This window comes from Camellia sinensis, chromosome 6 (assembly GCF_055761805.1).
Source record: "Camellia sinensis isolate YWXY chromosome 6, ASM5576180v1, whole genome shotgun sequence".
In the NCBI taxonomy this organism is placed as follows: domain Eukaryota; kingdom Viridiplantae; phylum Streptophyta; class Magnoliopsida; order Ericales; family Theaceae; genus Camellia; species Camellia sinensis.
Genome location: NC_138966.1, coordinates 116,115,960 through 116,142,509, shown reverse-complemented (window position 1 = coordinate 116,142,509; position 26,550 = coordinate 116,115,960). Strand labels below are relative to the sequence as shown.

Here is a 26,550-nt window from a genome sequence, read left to right as displayed (position 1 = left end):
GCTTCTTTTCTCTCAAAATCTGTAAAGTAGTTCGCAAATGGTTCTCATGCCCTTCCCTGCTTTTGGAGTAAATCAGTATATCATCAATAAAGACAACAATAAATTCATCCAGAAATTGTTTGAACACCCTATTCATTAAATCTATGAACGCCGCAGGTGCATTAGTTACCCCAAATAGCATTACCAAAAATTCATAGTGCCCATATCTAGTTCTGAATGCAAATTTCTCTATGTCTTCTTCCTTGACCTTTAACTGGTGATACCCGGATCTAAGGTCAATTTTAGAAAACACTTGGGCTCCCTGGAGTTGGCCAAATAGGTCATCTATTCAGAGTAGTGGGCATTTGTTCTTCACGACTGCTTTATTCAATTCACGATAGTCTATACATAACCTCAAAGACCCATCCTTCTTGTTTATAAACAAAACTGGAGCACCCCAAGGTGACGTGCTTGGACAAATGAATTTCTTGTGTAAGAGTTCTTGGAGTTGGACTTTCAATTCTTTCAGTTCAGAAGTGGACATTTTGTATGGAGTTTTAGAAATCGGTTGTGTCCTAGGTACAATATCAATAGTAAACTCGATTTCCCTATCAATTAACTCTCTAGGTAAGTCATTAGGAAATACATCAGGAAATTCACAGACCACAGGAATTGTATCCACATTAACACTATCTGAAGATACAGTCAACACACAACATAAGTAGCCCCAACAAACTTTTCTTAACAATCTCTTGGTTTTCATAAATGAAATAAAGTACGGTGGAGGGACCACTCCAGTTCCAGTAAAAATAAACTCAAGTATGCTATGTGGACGAAATATAACAGACTTATTCACACAGTCAATAGTTGCACAGTACTTCGTTAACTAGTCCATACCCAATATGCAGTCAAAATGATCAATCTTTAAGGGTAATAAATCAACATACAATGTCATGTCACCAATCACAACATCACAGGCTGGATATACATAAGCACATATCATAGAACCTCTAGATGGTGTAGACACAGATAGTAAACAATTCATAGGCTCTACTAGTCTAGTTAATTTCTGAGAAAAAACATGTGATACAAATGAATGAGTGAAGCCAGAATCTATTAACACATAGGCATTCTGAGCACAGATAGAGATTATACCTGACACCACAGATTCGGTGTTTTGCACATCTCCAAGCACTAATGCAAACACTCTCCTTTGTCTTAGTGTTTCAATCTCGGTATTACCCCTGATATTAGCTCTTGCATTGGTTCTCGTTGTAAGAGCAGATCTGGCTGAACTTGCGGCAAGGCGGTTAGCATTCTCAAACCTTAACGGACAATCTCAAATCATGTGGCCAGTCTTGCCACACCGAAAACACGCACCAGAGGCACGGTAACATAGGCCTTTATGTTTCCTTCTACAATCGGGACAGTTTAAAGTGGAGCCACTACTCTGGTTAGAGCTACTAGAGAATCTCGTATTCTACCTCTTTAGAAATGATCGGCCCTTCTTAAAATTGAATCTGGGCCGTTTACCCTTTCATTCAGTTGTTGGAGTTGGAACTGGTTTCTTTGCTACCAAAATGGTTTCCGCCATCAATGCTCCATCAAGGACTTCTACATATGTTGGCAATTTCAAGACGCCAACGCGGTCGAACACTTTAAGTCCAAACCGCCTTCAAATTTTCGTGCCTTCTTGTAATCGGTGCCCACCATGTGTGGGGCGAAACAGGCTAACTCGGTAAACTTGGCCTCATATTCGGCCACTGACATCCTGCCTTGTTTGAGTACTTGAAATTTTAACAGTTTTCAATCTCTGAAGCATTAGGGAAAATACTTGTTGTAGAAAATCTCATTAAACTATGCCCACATCTGTTCCTATTGTTAGTTCGGATCAATAAACACCATCTTCGGGCTTCATCTTTTAATGTGTAGGTGGCCAAAAGAACTTTTTGTGTTTCAGAGTAAGGAAATACTTCAAATAGTTTCTCCATTTCGAGCAACTAGGTTTCTGCTTTTAAGGGTTCAATGCCACGCAAGAAAGTTAGCGGCTTCATCTTCATAAATTTCTAAGTCAAGTTGATTACATCATTGTTATCTGGCTCATTTTGTGCTGGTGAAGGCAGAGGGGGTATAGGTTGTTGCCTCTATTGCTGTATTAGTGCTTCTGTCAGAGCTGCAAGCATTTATTCTATTCGGCTCATTCGAGCCTCAGATGACTCAGTTGTTCCATTGCTTCTTGTATTTTCCATTTGCTATAGGTAAACAAAGCACCATAAGCATAGGCAAATAGTCCTTGTTTTCAATATTCAGATCACTCATTTCAATTTCATGGGTCATGGTCAAATTCAGTCTTCATATTTAAAGAACACACACACCCACACATGCAGATGGAATGCTCCTATTTCTTACTAGGACATCCTAAGCTCATATGGACTCGTGTGTACGGTAGAACACGTGCTTTGATACCACTCCGTCACGACCCAAACCCGCCCCTATAAGTTTAGCGTCGTAACCGGCTAGTAATCCTTGGATTACCAAAGGATTCTTAACAGAATGACATATAATAAGGGGCTGAAGAAGCAATTATAAAAATATACATTGTCCATATAGTTGTGTTAACGTATATGAAACAAAAAATCTTTTTAACAAACTTATATATATGTGACATCATAAATACATTGGTCTTACGTCACCCAAGCCGCATATACAGAACTTCCAAAACATGTTCAAACAAAACATAAACATCAAAAAATACAAAAGTCCTAAAGACTCAAAACCTTGATCAGATCTCAAAAGGGAACCTTCATGGGAGGCACGATTGCTGGCTGACTCCAAAACTCGTCAGGAAGCAACTTAGGCCTAGTCACGTATCTGCTCACCTACATACATAATATAAACGACGAGCGAAAGCTCAGTGAATAATAACAGAGTAAAAGGTTTGATGAATAATGTCCATAACATATTCAAAAGTCAGAGTTCATATCAGAAACTAAGGCTAGGTATAAGGTTATCCGACCCGCTCAACCCGCCCTACCTGACCCTACCCGCATACGAATGGGCGGTTTCGTAAATACAACAGGGTAGGGTGCGGTTTGAAATAATTCAATTTTTCAGGTTACAGGCGGGTTGCGGGTTTGACCCACACCCGCCACAATCGCCTGCACTTTTTCTTTTTTTTTTTTTTTTGGAAAAAAACTGGACCGTTCATCTGAAATATCCATAGATGATATTTTTTTGCCCCAACCCAAACAAAACCAATTGAGAACAAAACCCTAATCTCACTCTCTTATCTCACTGACTCACTGAGACTGAGAGAGAGCTCTCTTCATCTTCTCATCTCTCTCTCGTTTTGCATTTGCGCAGCTCGCACGCGACGATCGACTATCACAATCGACTCTCTCTCCCCGGCAACTCTGAGGTATGGCTCTCTCTATCTCGCTCTCTCTCCTCGATCTATGATTTGTATCTCTGTCTCTGTCTCGCTCTCTCTCCCCGATCTGTGTTTTTTTTTAGGCAATCAAATCTGTCTCACCCTCTCTCGTTTTTCAACTGCACAGCTCGCATCAATCGACCATCATCTTCTCATCTCTCTCTCATTTTTCAGATCTCACTCTCTCTCCCCAATCTGCTAACATTTTTTCGAATGTGGTTTGGGTTTTATTTCATGTACATTTTGTGAAGCAAGGCCATGTTACTGTGCATTTATTGTTGTCTTGGCTGTTTGATCTTATTCTATTATTTATTTTTTGTTGTCATTGAGATCTTAAATTCATGTTGTCCTGCTTGTATTGTCTCACTGTTCTCCCTATTAGATATTTTATGTATCTAATATTGATGTGTATTTTCAGTCTTGCAACCATAGCAAGGAAAGAGGCCACTCCGCTATAATTTTGTTCTTTCTGCATTGCTTGATTTTGAACCAAACTTTGAGACAGTGAAGGGAGGTCGTATGGCCAGTATTCAGTATTCTTTAAGAACTGCTTTTCTGGGGTTCCTTAGGTGTACTTACCCTATCATTGTGGAGGTAAATTTTTTCTTAACATCCTACAAATTCAAATAATCCTTTACATGAGTTATTTCTTGTTGTTTCTCTTTCCCTGTTCATCTTTAATTTGTTGAAATTGAAATTAGTGAATTAGTGTCAATCTCCAATTTGTAGAACTGTCTAATGGTTTCCCCATGGTGGTTATAAAAAATATTTTTTTCAATAAATAAATCAGTGAGAATACTGCTTGAAGGAAGTTCATATTTATTTATTTATTTTTAAATGATATTCATTTTTCTTTACTAAAATGAATCCCAGAGGGCCAAGTACACAATTAATGTTGGAGCATGTTGAATGATTTGTTTGGGTTAGGAATTGATTTTGTTGTGTTTTTAATTTTATAAGCTTTAATTCATTAATTATTAATGTTGGAGCATTTTAGAAAATTGGAAGAAAATGACCCAAATAAATATTTATAAAATGGGAAAAAAAAAAACTCAAAAATTAAATTTTAAAGGAAATAATCCAAACCGCAAACCGCCCGCAACCGCCCACACATCCGCAAACCTGATCAGCACAAATCGCAAACCACGGGCGGTTGTGGTTTGACTTTTTCCCAAACCGCATACATGCGGGCGGGTCAAAATCGAACCGCAAACCGCACAAAATCGATCTGCGAACACCCCTATCAAAAACAGATTTATATTTATATTCTTGTTCAAGTCAATGATAGAAATCAAAATACATATTTGATCTCACATCCACTAGCGCTAAGATATCACATACGGGGCATTGAAGATCATACGTGTTAGTTCCATAAAGGAACCTCCGGCCGGGTACAGATAACTTGTCAATTCCATAAACGAACCTCCAGGCCGGGTACAGATTACTTGTTAGTTCCATGAAGGAACCTCTGGTTGGGTACTGATAACTCGTTAGTTCCATAAAGGAACCCCCGGACCAGGTATAGATAACTTACTTGAGCCCCGAATACTTGTCAGAATTTGGACAATCAGTTATTGTATAGAACGTAACATTTCAAAGAATAGTTCTTGTTTCATCATACAGAAAATAATTAGAGTTGAACATAGCTTTACTAAATTATTACTCATAGTTGGCTCCAAAGAAAACAGAAAGAGTAGGCAAATCAGATGTCTTGTGGCGCGTGACCTACATAGTTATAGAAGGAACACATACTGAATTAGACACTCGGAATCATTAATTTAATCATTTCTTATCTTGGTGTGCTTCTACTTCTTATCCTCATTATTATGCCTTAACCTTGGCTTAGGAATGCCTAGGATACAATGAGAATGCTAAAATGTACTTGGAAACAATTAATAAAAATTGTTGAAAACAGGGGTCCCGCTCGAGCGCAACTTCCTTCGTTCAAGCGGTCATGCAAAATATGAGTGGTCGCTTGAGCGCAACTTCTGCTACTTGAGAGGTCTGTAAACTTCTGCAAAAGTACTGGTTGTGTGATTTTTATGCTCGACGGTCACTTGAGCGTGAGACTCAGGTCCTCGCTCAAGCGCAACCCTTGTCACTCGAGCAGTCTACAAAAATGGTAAACTTCTGGGAGCATGCATTTCACGCTCGAACCAACTTTAGGTCGCTTAAGCGGAAGTGCACACACTCAGAGTGGTCGCTCGAGCGTAGGTTCCTTCGCTCGAGCATAAGAACAGAATTCTAGAATTTTCAGATTTGCTCCCAAGCTCAAAACTCCAATTCTAAACTAAACTTCATGATCCTTTGGGCCAAAAATTGAAGGAAACTAGTTTTAACATGCAAAACAACTTGAATTCAAAATCAATTCACAAAATAACGGCCCAAGGATAAGTCAATTATACAAAACCAAGTTTGAAGCTCAAAAAACATAACTTGAAGATAACATGCATGAATTTATATGAACTTAGACTCTTCAAAACATGATCAATTAAGGTCAAACGGTAAGAAATGTGATGAATTCTAAAAACCATGTCAAGAAGGACACATGCATGTATGACTTGAGTGAAATTCAAACTCTAAATGTTATGATATATGCATGCATGCATGACATGGTTCAATTATCTTCATTTCTAGCTTAATTCTTGCATTATCCATCATAATTCTCTAGAGTTCATGTCTTACACATCATAATTGTACAATCTAAAGGTTGAATTCTTACATAGGCTTGTCAATGATGCTTTAAATGATCAATTGTTGGGAGTTCCAAGCTAAATCCTCTAAGTTCTCTAGCAATTTTCTTAATTTGAGCTCTCTCTCTCTCTCTCTCTCTCTCTCATTTGGTTTGTGTGTGAGTTCAAAAATGTGTTAAGATGAAGAAAAGAATGAGTGTAGACACATATGAGAGCCTTATATAGGCTTGGCTAATGGTTTAATTAAATTGTTGATCAACTAATCAATTGGACATTAAATTATTCTAATTTAATCGTTCCGAACCAAATTTTAATTAAACCTACCATAATTTTCGAAAAATCCTAAATAACACATAAATCAAGTCAATTTCGTAATTAGATGCCGATAAGGCATTCAATTCGTAGAACGAAACAAAAATAGAAATAGGTATTTCTACAATAAACTGATATAAGCACACTAATGCAACATACACATGTAATTAATCCAGGATTTCACCTTAATTACTGATTAGGCTTATTTAATTATGAATTAACGTTAATCAGAGGTTGGGGTTATTACAGCCAGAGCCCACGAATGTGGTGATGACACTATATAGCATCTTTCTTTCTTCTTTTTTTTTTTTTTTTTTTTTTTTGTTGATAAAAAAAAAAAAACAAAAAAACAAAATATAACCAGGTGCAATTATTAACTTTGGCAACCATATGACATTAGCAGCTGACCTACTATAACATTAATCATTTTGTTATTAATTTGTAACTTAATTTGCAAGTGGTTAACCTACCCTAACATATTAGTGGGTAAGGGATTGAACATGGAAAAATTAATTATTAAAGAATCTTGGAAATTAAAAGCAAATTCTATATTTTTTTTAATATTAACTATATAATATGCAATGTTACACTTAAAAGAGTTTCTTTTTCTTTTTCTTTTTTTTTCTTACAACAATTATGACCTCTTTGCTTTCACAACCTCAACATAATTGTATTTGTACTTCTTTAAGTACAATAACCACAGAGGAATTATGGATTCATGATATACATTAAACATGCACCCTATAGACCGCTTGAGAACTCCCGCCTCCGCGCGCGAGGGCGCGAATTGTTTGTTCTTAGCTACTACAGTTCGAACTCGCGTCACGGTTCTGAATCTAATCTCACAAAGTGCAATGTGAGACTAATAAATCACCAAAGAGTCCAAATCCGGCAAATCGTTTTGGAAAATCGATTTTAATAAAGAAGTGCCAAACATGGACTACTTTTCCAGATACAGAGTCGCCACCTAAATATTTTATTTTGAGAAATTTAGAAAACCCTGACTCGTGTCGAAGGCCACGTGTCCGTCATCACCAAAGTTGCCTCGGCTCGGGAACTTGGGTACGAGAGGGGAAGGTCATACAATGAGCACCCCCGCTCATCCGATCAAAAGATCGGCCTTTACTAACATGATATTTTGTTTTTGAAAACACATGCGTTCTTATTCCGGTTATTAACCTAAAATTACTATATGATACGCACAGTGCACAAGTATAGACTAGATCGCCTACGTTGGAACAAAACATTTCATGTTTGCATGTTTGAAAATGGTTTAGAGGTGCTACTCACAAGTAGGCTAAGTCGTGAATTTTGCCACCCTCGAGTGGGCTTAAACACAGTTCCATGAATTGTTCCAATTCAAGCAATCCAACCTCCACCCACAGGCATTCAAGCAGTTAATCACTTAAGCAGTTAGCCTCATGGCAAGTATGCTAACATGGCAACATACACATCTCATGCAGTATGCTAAAGTGTAAACACTCAAGTGTACTCCGAGCCAAAACAGAGAACTAGTTAGAAATCATGTATGATCCTAGTTCATGTTAAGATGGCTAATGCAACACATGCAAAAATGCAACTAAAATAGGTTCGGCTATTCTAAGATGTCATGTGAAATGCAACTTGATACATGTATTCAAATTGGAATTGAAATACAATGCAGTTAGTATGATGCGCCGAGCCCAGTGCATGCAATACGAATGAATGGGTGCACGCATGCAAAGCATAAGGATACTAATTGAAACATGCCCTAAAACTAACCATCGTAAACAGATAAGTAAAAGGGAGAAAGAAATGGGGATTGGAAGACATGCATCACACACACGCACGCTTATTACAACAGTTGTGTCCTCTCGACGAAGGGTCCGAATAATGAGCTAACTAGCTAATCTAAGCTGATTAAACTAATTATTACAAAACGAAGTTAATTAACTAATTCTAGTTAATTAACTATTACAAAACAAGCTAATTAACTAACAAGTTAACTAACTAGTTATTACAACACAAATTGAATAGTTAAGCGCATTAACTAATTGAGTACAAAACAAAGCATAAGCTAGCTATCTAAGAAAAGCAATGAAACAGGAGCCTCGAGGCGAGAAGTGTATGCATGCTCGGTCGCTTCGTTCGGAAATCGATCGCGATGCCCCAACTTGCCTCTGTTTTTATTTGTTCTCAGAACCTTGCACAAAGCTCCAGATAGTGTCTACTCCACCTTGGGAACCTGTAGGAGCATTGCCGACCAGTTGTTGATGTTTCCAACCACCTACCGACCACCTACCATTACTGTAGACCAGAAAAAGTGGTCGGCTAGCTAGTTTTTCTGGTCGGCCGACCAGTTTTGCTGCCACACTTCTAGTTTGCTGCAATAGAGAACAAAAAAGGGCATGGCAATGTATTTGCAATTATGGGAGCCGAATAATTTTGGATCAACAGGAGCGGACCAATCCGGTCTAGAACATAACTTTTATTCGGCATTGACCTTATCCAATTGAGGGGCCGAATAAAAGAGCCGGCATTCCTGCCAGTAAAACAAGGGCCGTGTAGAAGTACATGCAAGGACTAGGAGTGGGCTAGGCCCCAAGAGAATACTATAAATACAAGATCTTGAGTCCTAAAGAGGTATGTGAGAACTAATGTGTTTAAACTAGAATACAGATCAATTTGAGTGTAAAGACTAACTTGCCCGTCGGAGTGCTAATTTCGGCACCCTTGACCGGAGTGTTCATTTCTTCTCAGGTGACAAGAAGAGGATCATCAACGTCCCCCAGGATCAGAGGAGTATTTCCAAACCACTTCTCCACAATTGGCGCCGTCTGTGGGAATACTCAAACATATCCATAGCGGGCGTAACAGAAGACCCTCCGATAGTCACTGATAAAACCACGTAGAGAGACGACCTCACTCCAACAAACATGCTTGGACCGGAAACCATCCCCGTAAGACGCGCTCTGAACTTCGCCTCACCTTTGACTCCAAAGCATGAAGCAATGCAAGCGATCATGGAACAGGCAAAGCAAAACGAACAAAGGTTGGAGAACATGATCGCAAAAAACAAACGTCTCCGTCAAGATTTGGCCTTGGAGTTGGCAAAATCCAAACAAGCTACACACCAAGGCCCGGAACGACCTGTGAGAACAAATGGTCGACGATCTCAAGCCCGACAACAAAACACCGATAGCAACTCCGACTCATTATCCCCGGAGCCCAAGAAGAAGGGACGACCTGAAACTTCCAGCTCTTCTAAAGAGAGTCCCCATATAAGGCATAAGTGAAGAAGAACCAGTTCGGATGAAGATCAATATGATCCTTTTGTACGACGGATTACAAAGGCAGTGCTACCCAAGAAATTCAAAGCACCGTCATTCACTTTGTACGACGGAAAATTAGACCCCACCGATCACATCCGCCATTACAAGCAAGCCATGACCTTGCATGCGGATGACGAGGCTTTGATGTGCAGAATATTTCCGAGCAGCTTGGGACCACTAGCAATTAGGTGGTATTACAAACTGGAGTCGACTTCGATTAAAAGCTTCCACCAACTCCAAAAATCCTTTAGGGCAAGGTTTATCACTAATGAGGTCCAGCCAAAGCAAGCCGATTCCCTCTGGGCAATATAGATTCAACCGGGGGAAACCCTTCGTGCCAACTCAGCGCGGTATTGGGAATGTTTCAATCTGGTGGACGATGCTTGCAATGATTCCATGGCCATCACCACCTTTAAGATGGGGTTGCATCCCGATAGTGCCCTCTGTAGTTCCTTGACCAGACGGCCCCCCAAAATAGTTTGGTCGTTGATGAAGAAAGTTGAAGAATACTGTAAAGTGAGAGTTAAAGCCAGCAATGCGACCAACAAAACGACTCCTGCTGAAATTGCTCGACCGTTAAAATCTGTAGCACCTCAAAGCCCTGAACCACAACATCGAGCGAAACGAGATAAGAGACGAGACTCTCGCCGCTCAAACGATCAATGCTCCCACCGAGAAAATGAACAGCTACAAGTTAACAGCAGGCGCACGAGGCGCACCGATAAAAAATATACAGAGTTGACTGAGCTGATCAGTGCGGTTATGTCCAAAATCCAACACCTTTCGTTCTTCAAATGGCCGTAAAAAATGATAGGACCTCCCGACACGAGAAGACAGGATAAACGGTGTGAGTATCACAAGGATCATGGCCATGATACCGATAGTTGTTATGCACTGAAAGACCTCCTGAAGGAATTAATTCAAGATAGTCGGCTGTAACAGTATGTCTGAAAAGGCAACCCAACCAAAGCAATAGCCTTGAGACAGGACTCACCTCCCCTCGGCGTAATCCACGTGATATACAGCCTGCCAATGTCATCAGCGGTGCATGCGATCCAGTCGAAGTCTGAGCCTCAAGACCAACTCACTCCAACTAAACGGCCCCATGAAGCCGAGGGCATTACTTTTGATGATTCAGATTTGGCCGGAGTAACACTGCCCCACATTGATCCCTTAGTAATCGAGTTACGTGTAAACCGGTTCACAGTTGAGCGCATACTCATTGATCCGGGGAGCACATCGGAGATTATGAACTATAAGACATTTCACAAACTCGGCTTCCCCGAATTGGATCTCTCTCCGGCCCCTTATCCACTATTCGGCTTCAATGCCAATCCAGAGTACCTGTTGGGGAAAATCAGACTACCCGTTCGAGCAGGCTCCCGAACAGTGGATGTAGAATTCTTGGTCGTCAAGCTGCTGTCACCGTATAATCTCATCATGGGGCGATCTTGGTTGCATACTATGCAGGCCGTGCCAAGCACCTGCCATCAGTTGCTACGCTTCCCGACAGAACACGGTATTGAGCAAATCCGCAGCTCCCAGCAATCGACACAAGCATGTTACCTCCTTGCTGCAAAAGCGCCAAAGGAACTGTAGGTGAATTCCATTGAGGTGCCGAATCAAGAGAGCCTCAACGATGTTGGGCGGCTCCCAAATGAAAAGGCCACGGAAGGCTTAGACCGAGTTGAAATTGATGGAAGCCCAGACAAGTTCTTCATAGTCGACGCCTCCCTGAATCAGGCCGACAGACAGTAGCTGATCTCTTTCCTGCTTAGCAACCTTGATGTCTTTGCATGGACTCCGTACAAGATGCCAGGTATAGATCCATCAGTTTCACAGCATCAGTTGAATGTCGATCCAAATTGCAAGCCGTCCGTTCAGACAAGTTGGTGGTTAGCTGCAGAGCACACTGCCGCCGTTGTTGAGGAGGTTGACAGGCTACTTGCCGCTGGGGCAATCAGAGAAGTGAACTACCCTACGTGGCTCTCCAATACAGTGGTGGTGAAAAAGAAAAGCGGGACTTGGCGTGTGTGTGTGAATTTCACGAATCGAAACAAAGCCTGTCCCAAAGATTGTTTTTCCCTACCCAGAATCGACCAACTTGTAAATGCGACGGCACGCCATCAGCGCATGAGCTTCCTCAATGCTTACAGAGGCTACCATCAGATCGCCATGCATCCAGAAGACCAGGACAAAACTGCATTCCTCACCCGAAGAGGAACCTGCTGCTACAAGGTTATGCCCTTTGGGCTAAAGAATGCAGGGGCAACCTACTAAAGATTGGTCACCGCCATGTTCAAAGAGCAACTCGGTCACACTATGGAAGTATACATTGACGACATGGTGGTCAAGTCCAAGGAAGAACAGAATCATATAGCAGATCTAGAGAAGACATTCGGCATTTTACGCAAATACAAAATGAAGCTGAATGCTTCCAAATGTGCATTTGGGATCGGCTTTGGCAAGTTCTTGAGCAACATTGTCAACCACCGAGGAATCGAGGCCAACCCGAGGCAAATCACGGCAATCTTGGAACTCGGCTCCCCCCGTTCGGTAAAAGAGGTTCAAAAGTTGATGGGGATGGCCACCGCACTCAACAAGTTCATTAGTCGGTCCACAAATCGCTGCCGACAATTCTTTCATACACTACGGCAGGGCAAGGCTTTTGAATGGTTTGATGAATGCGAAGCCACTTTCAACAGGCTCAAGACCTACCTCCACTCAATACCACTCTTGACAACACCTGCTGCTGGTGACCCGCTCATTTTGTTTCTGGCAGTCTTCGATAGGGCCGTCAGTGCCGTACTAATAAAGGAAGAGCTGGGGGAGCAGCAGCCAGTGTATTACGTAAGTAAAGCAATGGTTGACGCCGAAACACGCTACCTTCCTCTGGAAAAACTCATCCTAGCTCTAGTCATGGCAGCAAGAAAACTAATGCATTACTTCCAGGGCCATAGCATTGGAGTGCTAACAGATTATCCCCTCTAATCAGTACTACGAAGTGCAGAAGGATCAGGATGTGTTTCAAAGTGGGCTCTTGAACTCGGCCAGTACGACATTCAGTTTCTATCCAGAACCTCAATCAAAGGACAGGTGCTTGCCGACTTTGTTGCCGAATTCACTGGGGGTCTTGTCGATTTCAAGTCTGATGAGAGTCGACCAGAGCCGAACTGGAGAATTTATGTCGGAGACATTTGGCAGTTGTACTGTGATGGATCATCCAATTAGCGGGGCAGTGGAGCAGGAGTTGTGATCATGGCCCCCAACGGCGCAATAATTGAGCAGGCCGTCAAGCTCGGCTTTGAAGCGTCAAACAACGAAGCCGAATATGAAGCTCTTCTAGCCAGTTTGCGGAATGCACATCTTCTAGGTGCTCGGCGTTTACTTGTATTTTGTGACTCAAAACTAGTGATCAATCAGCTAAAGGGGGAGTACGTGGCAAGAAATGACCGTATGGCGGCTTACATGAAAATGGCCAACTCTTTGCTGGAAAAATTTGACCATCATGAATTGAACCAGATAACATATGATCAGAACACGCACGCAGATGCCCTTGCTTGCCTAGCCTCTGCCATCAACTCAGAGATTAAACGAACCATCGAAGTAGGATTCATCCCAGAGCTGAGCATTGGCCCTTCGGAGGAAGTCCAGGTCAATGTTATAGAATTTGGACCAAGTTGGATGGATCCCATTGCCGCATTTCTGTCTTCCGAACAGCTCCCAGAGGACAAGAAAGAAGCGCACAAGCTGCGAAACAAAACCCTGCGATACTACTTGGACCCGTAAGGAAGGCTTTATAAAAAATCTCTCTCTAGTCCATATCTTGAATGCGTGCACCCGGACAAAGTCGAGGAGCTTCTGAATGAAATACACGAAGGCAACTGTGGCGTCCATTCTGGCGGGCGGTCCTTGGCCCATCGAGCTGTGACACAGGGGTATTACTGGCCGACAATGAGAGCAGATGCCAAATGCTACGTGAAAAAGTGTGAACACTGCCAGAAGTTCTCTCCTTTGACCCACCTGTCTGCTAAAGAGCTGAGATCCATAACCAATCCATGGTCGTTCACCCAATGGGGACTTGACATCGTCGGACCACTACCTTGTGCCCCGGGTAACAAGCGATTTTTGATTGTTGCGATAGATTATTTTACAAAATGGGTAGAAGCAGAGGCATTAACCCACGTCCGAGATACCGATGTGAAGCGATTCATTTGGAGAAACACGGTTCGGTATTCCAAGAGCACTTATCTCAATTAACGGCACCTAATTCGATTGTGGTGTCTACCGAGAGCTGTGCAGCAAGTATGGTACACGGCCTTATTTCTCTACGCTGGCTTATCCACAAAGCAATGGTCAGGCCGAAGCCTCTAACAAATCTATCTTGGATGGCATCAAGAAGAGGCTGGAGAAAGCTAAAGGCAAATGGACCGAAGAACTGCCGAGTGTGTTGTGGGCTCATCGAACTACGCCGAGGCGGTCTACTGGGAAAACTCCATTTGCTCTATGCTTTGGAACCCAGGCCATCATACCCCTGGAGATCGGCCTCCCAACCTTAAAATCGACAATTTTCGATATAGGCCAAAACGACATGATGCTGGCCTTGGATTTGGTCCTAATTGAAAAACGAAGAGACCGTGCCCTCCCATCCATGGCGCGATATCAGTAGCAACTGGCTAAGTCATATAATCAACGTGTTCGGTTGCGCCGCTACACACGAAGAGAGTTGGTCCTGAAGAAGGTACTGCCAGCTGCTAAGAAATCGGCTGATAGAAAATTGGGTCCTAACTAGGATGGCCCCTATCAGATTGATTCGATCGCAGGAGTAGGGGCATATCGGCTCAAAGACATGTCAGGAAGGAGTCTGCCACGACCTTGGAATTCCACGCATTTACGCAAATTTTATCATTAGCCCGACTTGTGGGACATGATGCTATGTACATCTCTTTTTCTGTAACAGGAAGATTCCTATTCATTCACCACAGAATACTGTTCAAAGGCATTCCGCAAAAGCCTCCGGATTCGGAGTGCCCTTCGTGGATATCACGATTGGCCAAATAAAGTCTCCGAATTCGGAGCCCCATTGGCGCATGACATCTGTGGCCGAAAAAGCCTCCGGATTCGGAGCGCCCTTCGTGGATATCACGATTGGCAAAAAAAAAGCCTCCAGATTCGGAGCCCCATCGGCATATGACGTCTTTGGGTCGAAAAAGCCTCCGGATTTGGAGCGCCCTTCGTGCATATCACGATTGGCCAAATAAAGTCTCCGGATTCGGAGCCTCATAGGCGCATGACGTCTTTGGGCCGAAAAAGCCTCCGGATTCGAAGGGCCCTTCGTAGATATCACGATTGGCCAAAAAAAGCCTCCGAATTCGGAGCGCCCTTCGTGGATATCACGATTGGCCAATTAAAGTCTCCGATTTCGGAGCCTCATCGGCGCATGACGTCTTTAGGCCGAAAAAACCTCCGAATTCGGAGCGCCCTTCGTGGATATCACGATTGGCCAATTAGTCACCGGATTCGGAGCCCCATCGGCGCATGACGCCTTTGGGCCGAAAAAGCCTCCGGATTCGGAGCCCCATCAGCGCATGACGCCTTCAAGCCGAAAAGGCCTCCGCAGAAAATACGCGTGTGCCGAATAAAACTTTCAACGAAGCAAGTACTCAAACAAGAATGTTCGGAATAAAATGAGTACTAATATAAATAACAAGTGTGCTACAGATTGAGAACTAAGCATTTTATTAAATTCAGCGAATAAATACATAATTTCACTTTCAATCTACGCAAGCATTACAAGGATTTCTTGGGTTCGGCAGCTTCTTCGTCATCGCTTTTCTCAATTTCGAATACGAAGAAGGAAAAATCATTCTGTTGATACAACAGAAACGCCAAATCCAACCCTCCCGACTAGAGACTCTCAACTTGCCGAAGCGCCTTGATCCAACCGTGCCTAAATCCACTATTTTCACATCGGCAAACTTCTTCGGCGAGTTTCTCCTTGGTCTTCTGAATTCCGACCTTTCGGCCGTCATGGAAGCCTTTTTCATAGGCCGTACCCCTCGCAGTCTCGATCGCGAACATGCTAGTCGTATTACAATTGGCGATCGCATCGCTAATCAGCCTCTGAGTAACCCTCTCTTCAACAACCGAATTGGGGTGGCTGGTTGATTGGGGTCCGGCAGACTTGATTTTCCTTAGCTCGCGCTTGGCTTTCTCGACGCGAACTTCTAACTTCCGAATGCATTCATCTCTCTGTTCTATGTCGTAGAGAGCGGCGCAGAGACGCATGCTAATCTCATAAGCCATGTACAGTCCCCTCACCGCCCCGTGAACGCCTTCACAAAACACTTCGAAATCCTATCGACCTACCATCGACTGCTGAACTTCGGGCGAGAAAATCTGTCGAGCAAACTCGACTGCCACATTCGGATCTCGAATGATCGAGTCCACCTCTGTCATTGGTCTATTACCCACGAAGTCTGCAAAACTCAATGGGCGAGTAGTCGCGTCAGGTTGCCTGCCAGAACCGAGCTGAGGAGACTTACGCTGTGGCTGTTTGTCCCTCCTAGGCGACCTACTCTGACGACGAGGAGATTGGTGCCTCTCCCGATCCCTCGAAGTCTTGCTGCCCGTGCGTGAAGGTTCACCACTTCGACTCATGGCTCCTTCCAGCTCAGCTAGAGTCTTCGCTTCGCCTCTATTGTTGAAGAAAAGTTTATTTGACATTTGCGCTTGTTCAATCTTCCTCAAAGAGCTGAACTGAAATGCTGACTGAGCACATAAATAAGACCCTCGTTCACGAAGTACACGCCCATTTATTCCCTACAGGGGCAGCACCTCCGAGGCAATCCCCTTAATGTTGAAGCATCAACTACCCGATGCCGAACGAATCATATGCCCCAATCGCATCTATTCGGCGTTCTATGATGGCGAACCCGCTGGGGCAAAGGCAGATTCATCAATCTAGTCGACTTAAGTGCCCCAGCCGTTCCCCGAATCGATGCCTCAACACAAGATTCTTATGGGACTTGTTATTCGGCGTTCTACGATCGTGAACCCGCTGGGGCAATGACAGATTCATCAATCTAGTCAGCTTAAATGCCCCAGCTGTTCCCCGAATTGATGCCTCAACACAAGATTCTTATGGGACTTGTTATTCGGCGTTCTATGATCGTGAACCCATTGGGGCAAGGGCAGATTCATCAATCTAGTTGGCTTAAGTGACCTAGCCGTTCCACGAGTCGATGCCTCAACACAAGGTTCTTATGGGACGTGTTATCTGGCGTTCTACGATCACGAACCCGCTGGAGCAAGGGCAGATTCATCAATCTACTCGGCTTAAGTGCCCCAGCCGTTCCCCGAATCGATCTATCAACACAAGATTCTTATGGGACATGTTATCTGGCGTTCTACGATCGCGAACCCATTGGGGCAAGGGCAGATTCATCAATCTACTAGGCTTAAGTGCCCCAGCCGTTCCCTGAATCGATCTATCAACACAAGATTCTTATGAGACGTGTTATTTGGCGTTCTACGATCGTGAACTCACTGGGACAAGGGCAGATTCATCAATGTAGTCGTCTTAAGTGCCCCAGCCGTTCCACGAGTCGATTCAGTAAGATTTAGGAATTCATTATTTTAATCAGATCGCTAAACTCAGTCAGCTTGTAAGTCTGCCATCTCACGTAGTCTTGGAATTTTGTCCTAACCACTGATTCTCCTAATTGTCTACTCATACAACAAACAATACGAGAAATATCTTGAAAGCATATGAAATTTTCATTCATAAATTGGGTGCTAACAGTGGACATTTTACATATGGAAATCCAACACAGATGAAAATCTACTAAACAAAAACAGACATTGAAATCGAGAAAAATCTAACAAAACTAGAATGTCTCCTAAATCAAGTCTCAGAGTCAGACTCAAGCGGCTCAACGTCCACTTGCTCGTATGGAATTGGCGTGGCCGATGTAACTCCAGCGGCAGCAAGGGCTATGAGCCAGCCGTGCTTGAACCCTCGATTCTCGAATTTGGGGACTTCTTCTACATAGTTCTTAAAGGCGGAGCTCTTCCCAGCCTCGAACGCTGCCGAAGACTCAGAGTCGGCTTTCTTCTTAGCCTTCTTCAACTCTCCAAACTCGGCCTCCAGCTTGGCAAGCGCCTCCTTAGCTAACTTGAGCGATTCCTCGCTTGCGTTTGCCCTCTCCTCGGTGTCAGACCTGAGTTGATCAGTAGTGTTGGCCTTTTCTTTCTCAGCCTCGGCCCGCGTGCTTTCCATCGCGGCTCTCATTACCTCGAACTCCGTCCTATTCCCTTGACCCTTGACTTCAGATTGCAAACGGCCAATCCTTTCAACAGCGTCATGCTGGCGGCGGCCCAATTCTGCGATCCTTCCAACCGTCTGCAAAACAAAGGATCGTCATGTGCCAAGAAACATCAAATGCAAACCAAACCAAAGAGTTAGTCACGTACCAGAAAAACCAACTGGGCGGCTAATGCTATTGTCGCCAAATCCGACTCGACACGAAAGGTCACCTTGTTAGCCGACAAGGAGACCGAGGCAGCCAGGCTTAGTGTCACAGTTGCATCTTTCAAAGCCGACGCTTCGGAGGAGATCGGCATATTTTTTATCTTTGGCTCAATAACGAAAGGAACAACCACAGCCGACTCCTCCAAGTGTGGTCGTTTTTCAAAGGGGCCCCCTTCGGAGCCGTCCTCACCTTCAGCACCTTGTTTTTTGCCCCGATCCTCTGAAATCAGCCGAACTTCCGTAATCGGGCGCTCGACCTCCTTTTCCATCTCGGCCACGACAACGTGAGCCGTTTCTTGTACGACAACGAGAGCAACAGATTCAGTCAGGACAAGTCCGGAACGGATGGCTACGGCCTTTTGTCGGGCGGCCATACGTTCGGCATTCCTTTTTGGTGCCATCTACGTAAGATTATCCCCGGCCATATCCTCAGAGAAATGACCGGAAAGGTCTCCCAAGTTCGTAAAGATATCTTCGGCGTCCCCTCAGCCAGATGTAGACGGAGGGTCAGAATAGTTCAATCCAGCTTGCTCAAAGGCCGAATTGATGGCTTCGTCAACTTTCGCGGCCAACTCTTCCAGGTGCTCGGCGATCGGTTCGGCTACTTGTCCTTCTACGTGCTTAGAATCAGACGATTTGAGGCCAATCTGCCTTAAGTTTTTGAAGCGGGGGAAGATGAGGGCCGTCAGTTAGTTATCACCTCGCGCGATGGGAATATTATCTGCCACCAAGAACGTCGTGTAAGTTGGCTCGTACCGCAGGAGAACGTGGGCAGCCCTCCCTTGTTTTTGAAGGTTTGGACGGCCGACGAACTGTAGCGCGGTTTTAATTTCTGCGAGCATAACTTCGTCGTCTGAAATCAACACTCTCTTCAAGTCGCTGCCTGTGTAAATAGAATGATTAGGTGAGCTAAAGTACTGAATACATGCATATGTAAGTAAAAGAAACAGTGATTTGGTCGGCCACCTGGTTCTCCTTTTTACCTGGGCACAGGATCTAGGCAATCTTCCCCTTCGTCGAATTCCCAATTACCACGGACAACGACTATCACATCATCGACACGCTCACTGAGTGGTGGTCAGTATCCTTGGCTCTAAGGAAGTAGCGTCCCAGACGGCCAGTAGACTTGGCTAGGACATAACAGTGCCGAATGGCGGGAGTACCTAAATTAACTCTAAGACGTTGATTTATCTCTACAGTGCCTATTATGATGCGGAAGAAGTTCACATTGGGCTGGGAAGGAATGAGACCCCAGTACCGAAGAACGGCCCTCAAAAGTGGGTGAAGAGGACAACAGACGCTGCCCTCAGCAATTGATAGGAGAGGAAATACGATTGTGTTCTCGTCTTCCCTCACCATATCAGTAGTGTTGTCTGCCAAAAGTGACAGATGGACGTCGTCAGGGATGGAGAAGTGGCATCGAAAGCCGGAGATTCGATCCGCAGAAAGGAGCTCCTTCAAATGTTTCGCCATTCTTGCTAACCCAAGGATTACGGAAAACCAAAAGCAGATAAAGAGGGGGGATCAAAAATGTAGGAGAAGAAAACTTACAGGAGGCGAATGAAAGATCGAGAAACAAGGGGTTGCAGAAGCCGTAGAATGCAGGAGTCCCACTGGAAGGCGAGCCAGATATCTTCGAGTATTCAGAGCATACATTCGAAGAGACAATTTCAAATCGCATTAAATGAAGGCAGCGTGCGAAAATGCGGGCAAGCGCTATAATGACCAAGAAACATGTGTGCGTTCTGATACGCATCGGGAAAAGGAATAACCGCCGGATTTCTAACCTCCAGACTAGAAGCCAAATATGCCGACTAACTGGTGCTAGTGGGGTGTTTGTAGGGCAATTGTGGGAGCCGAATAATTTTGGATCAACAAGAGTGGACCAATCTGGTCCAGAACATAACTTATATTTGGCATTGACCCTGTCCAATTGAGGGGCCGAATAAAAGAGCCGGCATTCCTGCCAGTAAAACAAGGGCCGTGTAAAAGTACATGGGAAGGACTAAGAGTGGGCCAGGCCCCAAGAGAATACTATAAATACAAGATCTTCAGTCTTAAAGAGGTATGTGAGAACTAATGTGTTTAAACTAGAATACAGATCAATTTGAGTGTAAAGACTAACTTGCCCGTCGGAGTGCTAATTCTGGCACCCTCCACCGGAGTATTCATTTCTTCTCAGGTGACTAGAAGAGGATCATCAGCGTCCCCCAGAATCAGAGGAGTATTTCCAAACCACTTCTCTACAGCAATATATGTGTGCACAACCACCCTCCCTATCATTTCATGACCTCAAGGGGGTGTAGTTCTTGATCCTCGGACCACCAATCACGCATCTCAATGCATGATGGCTGAGAAGCAAAGATTGCACGAATCAATGTGAAATGAATGCACACATAGCACATAAATGCCTTGAACTCTATCATGCGTGATCAAGAGCGTCGACGGCCGAGAATTGAGGAACGTTTCATCACTTCAAGTATGAAACGTCCTTCGTTTCTCGTGTTTGGACTAACACCTAATCCAAACACATGCAATGCAACAACAAGCATGTTAAACACAAAGCGAACAAGAAGCATGCAAAAAACATGCTATCTTACCAATGCTAATGACATGCATACACAATGCAATGTAACATGGCATACACAATGCAAATAACAACATAGCATACACAATGCAATGACAACACAACATACACAATGCAATGTAACATGATTCAAACAACATGCTCAATGGACTTAAACCGAATATGGACGGACCTCAGTCATGCCAAAACAGTGGCCATAATGCTAAAAAGATGGCATGAAATGCAAGGTAAATGTATGCACATGCTATGGCTCTTCAACTAGACATAAGATCACAACTCTCAAACATGAGAAAAGAGTGACAGATGTGGAAGTGTAACAACACTACATGCTCTAAAATTAGGTATGAAATGATGCCAAATCATTCAAACAATACAAGCATGGCATGCTAGGGTCTTTAAGCATTAAAGCTAGCAAAGAGGACTATACAAGGGACATGCAATACATGGCACAAATGCATGAACCAACTATGGACAGAGCTCAAATAGGTCAAAACAAAGACCAAAACATGCTATGATGAGAGCTCAATTGCCTAGGCATGCATGCATACACACTAGGCCATAAATAAGGCAACAATGCACAACCCTTAGAGGCACTCAAAGGGTGAAAGAAGTAGGAGCATGGCAGTGCTATATGCTCTGAAATAACATGTTAAGTGATGCCAAATCATGCACATGTCACAAATGAAGCATGCTATGAAGCTCAAAGCTTGAAACTAGCATAGGCATTTATACTATAGCTATGCAAAACATGAAGCATATGGCTAAGGAAACCTAAAACAGTCCTAGAACATGCCAAAATGAGTCTAAAACATGCATGGAAGGAAACCAAAATAAGCTAGCATGGTGAGCATGAAGCATGGAATATGCAAGGCCAAAAGGGAGGGTTATACTACACCTACCAAGACCAAGCATGGGATGGCTTTGCCAACAAAAATCAAAGTTATATCATGGCAAAATAACCCCAAAAACACACTGAAATGATAGCTTGCAAGCTTAGGCATGAAGGCATACACAATGGCTCGTCCTTAAGGCATAAAGCACAAACTCTCCAATGCATTAAAAGAGTGAAAGATGTGAGTGCATGGAAATGAAATATGCTCTAAAATCACATATGAAATGATGTCAAATCATGAAAATAGTCCAAGCAATGTATGCTAATGAACTCAATACACAAAGCTAGTGAACAAGATTGAACCATGGCTATACAAAGCAATGCATGCATGGCCAAAACATCACAAATCAGAGCTTAAACATGCTAAAATACGGACAAAATCTTCTTAGAGTTGAGCCAAAATCATGCTAGAATGATGATCAAAAGCATGATACACATTAGACTATTGAATGGAATTGCACTACAAGTGCATGGAGCATGCATGGGGCCATCAAACCAACCCAAAAAAGATCTAAGACATGTTAAAAAAAACACCAAAAACCTACTGATATGGACTCAAAACATGCTAGAAAGACATGCTACTTCATGAGGCATGCAAGACTAGTTTGCAAAATTTACACTACAAGTGTATAAAGCATACATGGGATGACAAAACCAAGTCAAAACAGTGGTATGCCATGTCAAACTAACCCCAAATACATGCTAAGATGAAGCCAACATAAGCTTAACAAACATGCTCAAACATGAGGCAAATAAGGCAAGCATACAAGACACAAGGAGAGGGGATGACCCTCTCCTATTTGGGACCTCAAAACACCATTTCCACCACTAAAATTCCTCTAAGTTTCAGTGGTGAGAAGGCCAAAAGGAGGTGGTCCCAATAGCTTGAAAGGATAGCACAAAAATAAGGCCAAACAAGGCACAAGAGGGAGTAGACCACCCCCAACACCAACAAGGCCTTAAACAAACATTACAAGCATGCAAAATCAAAACTTTTTGTAGTAGAAAGTCAAGCCAAAATAAGCATGAAAATAGGTCCAAAAGCTTAATCAAAACAAAGGGTTAAAGGGCTAGTTGACTCACCCTTGTAGAACTACTTCAAAACTACAACTCCAGCAGCTTTTCTGAGCTCAAACCAGCCCAAGAACTCCAAAACCAACCTCAAAGGGCCACAACAACAAAAGGATGGTGTTTGAGTGTGTGTTTGTGTGCAATAGTATAGAAAAACTACACTTTCAAGCACAAAAATAAAGAGAAGATGCAAGATAGATACAAAGATGTATGTATATCTCTCAACTCTTTTTTTTGAACCCAGAGAAGGGAGGGTGTGACAACCCTCACCTCTAATTAGTGCTAATCTACGTTTTAGCATGACAAGTAATTGATTATGGCAAAATTCTGAATTGATTGCATAAGTGTATTACCTTAATTACATTTCTATCTGTTTGTCGTAGATTGATCTGTTCGTGTTTTTAATTTCGAATTGCGAATTGAAGGCCTTATCGGCGACCAAATCAGAAATTGATTAGTATTCTATGCTAATTAGGATTGATCTGTTCGTGTTTTTAATTTCGAATTGCGAATTGAAGGCCTTATCGACGACCAAATCAGAAATTGATTAGTATTCTATGCTAATTAGGATTTATGTGATTTGATGGTAGGTTTAATTAAAAATTGATTTGGAATGATTAAATTAGATTAAATAATGTTAAATTACATTAGTTGGTTTTATTTTCAATATTGCCATTTAGTGGGCCACTTTAGAGGCATTGTTTGAAGTGTGATTCATATCATTTGATGCACCATTATTCAGTCATTTTCTTAGACCAAACCATATGAGAGAGGAAGAGTAGGAGAACAAGGTTGAATTCAACAAGTTTTGCTTGAAATTTGAGGAATTGAAGGGAATTTGCAAAATTGAGCTAGCACACTTGAGATTCAAGACCTAGGTAGGATGTTCATCCTTTGGTTTATGTATTTAAGTTGTTACTTGCATGGTCCATGGTAAAATTGGTGATTAGAGTCTAGAATTGGCTCAAAGTGTTGTTTGAGTAGCTATAGTTGCATGCATGTACATATTCTTGAATTTTAAGGTTGTTTTCATGAGAATTTCCACATGAATGTTCATGTTTTTGTTATAGTCCATGAATTCACCATGTTCTTGAGCTAAAACTTGCATTTGATCATGTTTTGGGGCATTAGAGTTCATGGGAACTCATGCATGTATGATTTTGCATTGTTCTTCATATTTACATTTCAATTTGTGTTCAAATTGACTTACTTTTGGGCTTGATTTTACAAATTGATCTTCAAAGACATGTTATATTGTTGGTTTTCAAGTGTTTTCCAGAAAATTGACCCCAAAGGTTGAGTTTTGATGTGTTGAATGCTTGGTTTGAGCTTTGAAAGCAAATCTGGAAAATTCAAAATTTGGCTTCCTCGCTCGAGCGAGCACCTGTGTATTCAAAAGTCCGCTCAAGCAACGGAATATTGGCTCGAGCGTGAATTGCAAACTCTCAGGTTTTTGGTGCACACAGACGCACGCTCGAGCGACGAGACCTACGCTCGAGCGAAGGATGTATCTCACGCTCGAGCGAGCATCGAGCGGAGATTTTCAACAATCAGTACTTTTGCATTTTTACAGACTGGTTGAGCGAAGGAGTTTGCGCTCGAGCGACCCCTCTGTTTTGATAAGCTCGCTCGAGCGAGACCCCTGTTTTCAGCAAATTTTAAAAAGTGTTTTAAAGTACATCTTTGCATCCTCATTTCATCCTAGGCATTCCTAGGCCATAATTAAGGCATCTTAATGAGGATAATGTTATAGAACCACACCGAGTATAAATAGGGGCTAAGTTATTAATCCTAAGTGTGTGTTTGTTCTGCAACTGTAGGGTTAGCATCCGAGAACGCTCGTTAGCTTGTTCATAGCCCAGTGCTCTGTGAGTAACAATGTTGTAAAGATACGTTCAATTATGATTATTTTCTGAATGATCAACTGTTCTGCTTACTGAAACGTTATTATTTAATGAATGAATATTTGTCCTATTTGTAAACTGTATTCGTGGCATCCATAGCAATTTACTGTTACTGTACTATTACTGCTACTGTCACAGAGATCTCTGTCGGTTCCCACGCTTGGAACTACTACTGTTTACTGTTATGATGGCCATCAACTGACTGTTCGGCCCGTTAAGACCTACTGTACTATTTTACTATGGGATGTACCACATATGACTACTATGGTTCTAAATGACTTATTTGCTGATGCAATTGACTGTTTTAATTACTGAAAGGACATTCATTCTTATCCCTTTACGCATTTGTTATTCACTGGGCTTTAGCTCACTGTTTATATTTATATGTAGGTGTCCAAGCACCGAATCGATGCTAGGAGCGTCAAGTTAAGCTCCCGTTTTGTCAAGTCAACCACCGTACCTCACCTCGAGGTTCCGAGTCTGTCCATGCTAAGGCTATTTTGGGGTGTCTTAGTTTTACCCTTTTGTTTCTGTTCTGTAATAAATGTTTAAGTCTTGACTGTAGCGTTATAGTTAGGGATTTGGTCCCTGACATGGATGTTTGTGTATATGTCGTATGTACCTATGTTTGGGTTATCAATGTGGCATGTTTATAAAAAGTCTTTTTACATTCAGACTGTGACAGCTCATTGGACATCTTTTATTTCCTATTTTGGCTTCCGCCAGCCCTTTTACTCTGTATTACTGTCATTACTGTTAAGCAGGCCTTCGGTAATCACGGATTACTAGTCGGTTGCGATGCTAAACCCATAGGGGCGGGTTTGGGCCGTGACAAAGGGAGGGCCTCCCTCTTATAGAAAATCAAGCAAGAAGCTTGTTGAACACACTAAAGGCTCTAAGCCATCCCTCCATACACGTGTATGGAGGATGACTTCTGTGCCTTCCAACTGTCACAGCTGGCAAGAAAAGATCTCCAAAAAAGTGATAGAAAGCTGCCGACCACTTGAAGTGGTCGGCCAGCTACTTGTAGTGGTCGGTCGACCACCACAAGTGGTCTCCCAAGATAAAAAGTGGTCGGCCATAGGGGAGGAGTGGTCTGCACACTTAAAGAAAAGTGGTGGTGTGGTGGCCGACCACTATTGGTGGTCCAAAGACCAAGAAAATCAGTTGGCTGACCAGAAAACTGGCTGGCGGGGAAGAAAAGTGGTTTACGAGGAGAGAAACTGATCTCCCACCCTTATTCCACCCTCCAAACAAGGAAAACAAGGTTTGTGCCAAAAACAAACCAAAAAGGATGCAAGACAAGAGTCCGGGGGTCGAGGCGCGCAACCGGAAGCCTCGAAAACTAGTCTACAGGCACCAAAAGCAGTCTACGAGGGAAAAGTAGTCTACGACTATAAGAAGTGGTCTATGAGACCACAGTGTCCCTCTAGGCAAGGTCAACAAGGCATGGTTCAAAAATCAAGCCAAGCGGAGAACGTTAAGCGGTCCCGAGACAAGGCGCGCGGCTGAAGACTCCGAAAATCGGAAACTAGTCTCCAAGAGCGAAAAGTGATCTACGACCACAAAGAGGTGGTCTACAGACCTCCTTCTCCTTCCAGGGAAGGTAAAACAAGGTTCGGTTCAAAACCAAACCAAAAAAGGACGCAAGACAAGGCGCGCGGCCGAAGGCTCCGGAAATCGAAAACTGGCCTACCAGAGGGAATAGTGGTCTACAACCACAAAAAGCGGTCTACGGACCTCTCTCTCTCCTCCAGACAAGGTAAAAAAGGCTTGGTCCACAAACCGAGCCAAAACACCAAAAAGTTCAGAGGCCCGGAGGCAAGACATTCAGCCAA

At 43.1% G+C, this 26,550-nt stretch overlaps 1 long non-coding RNA gene across 3 annotated transcripts in view; it reads left to right on the top strand.

Annotated features, from left to right (window-relative positions):
• Positions 1–25,382, top strand: part of LOC114285547 (uncharacterized) — a 34,968-nt gene extending 9,586 nt beyond the window's left edge. For 2 of the 3 annotated variants that reach the window (XR_014332872.1, XR_014332874.1), the window contains 2 exons: positions 3,828–4,003; positions 25,103–25,382. This is a non-coding gene — a long non-coding RNA (uncharacterized LOC114285547). Of the gene's footprint in view, positions 1–3,342; positions 3,398–3,827; positions 4,004–25,102 lie in introns of all 3 variants that reach the window. The other variant, XR_014332873.1, reaches the window with a different exon arrangement.
• The last annotated feature ends 1,168 nt before the right edge of the window (positions 25,383–26,550 follow it).